Genomic DNA, 1211 nt, shown 5'->3' with positions numbered 1-1211 from the left:
GTGTGTTTGTTTGTTTTGCTTTTTTCATCTAAAGATAATAATCACAATGAGATTAGATAGCGTGGTAAAAACGTATTTGTTGTTTCGATCCGCCGTAATAAAAGCCAAATGAATACATTACGTTGCTGTCTACAAATTGAATAAATAGTAGAAAAGGCTACGGCTTTCGCCATATTATTCATTATCATGATACATTAGCAGGCACCGAAGAACACGAGGCTGGCAGTACAATGCCGACGCATAGAATTGATAGACCTAAATAAATTGTAAAGCACTTGTATGATCTAGAACGTTGAGGCCTTCCTTTAGGTTTGAATACGAAGTTCGACAAAACAGGACCCAATAATTTATAGTGCAACTTTTGCTCGTTATTTTGGACTGGACAGGTTGTAAATCAAATCCCGACTAGTCGCGTAATATACTTCTATGAATACATGTAATATAGTAAACTAAAAATAATATATCCTGGCAACTTATTGAGCCACGCCAAAAACTAGTTTTTGACCACGCCATAGATTTACACTATTATTATTTTAAAAAGGAAACTCTATGAGCCACGCAAACCTTAGTCAATGGAACACGCACCGACATCCACACGCAGACACGAATAGAGAATAGAGAGAAAAAACATTAAAGGGACACAACTGGTGTACCTATACTTCGTAGTCTGATGGAGGTCCTAGTTATGTCCCCTCCACACCTTTACGATGTGAATTGTACACTCTCAAAACTCTATACAATTCTTCTTCTTCTACTTTAATTTTTAACCATTCGAAGGACTTAACGTCCACTTACCTAGACTAAGCTATGCAGCCAACTGCACACACGGTTACACATTCTGTGACTCGTAGTCATGCTTACAAAACTCACACATACGCGCACATAGATACATTCAGTCTCCGCGCCCGTTCATTGTGCGCGCGCACGTGAGGCCGGGGGAGGCAGGTGCTCACACTCACCGGGGCGAGGCGGACACGCCTGTACTCACTCACACTCAATACAAACACACACTCAACACAAACACACACATACACACGCACACACACGCATGTACTCACTCACACTCAACACACAAACATACACATACACACACGCGCACTCAACTTCAAACTCACCTTTTAGCATGACGGGGCACCCTTTGGTTGGCTCTAGACTTCAGAAGGAAAAATTTCCTCACATCTCACACACAAACATTCTCCCCTCTCTTTCTC

The sequence above is a fragment of the Aplysia californica genome, unplaced genomic scaffold (genome assembly GCF_000002075.1).
Source record: "Aplysia californica isolate F4 #8 unplaced genomic scaffold, AplCal3.0 scaffold00005, whole genome shotgun sequence".
NCBI classification, from domain to species: Eukaryota; Metazoa; Mollusca; class Gastropoda; order Aplysiida; family Aplysiidae; genus Aplysia; species Aplysia californica.
The sequence above is the reverse complement of the archived record's forward strand: the minus strand, read 5'-3'. Positions refer to the sequence as shown.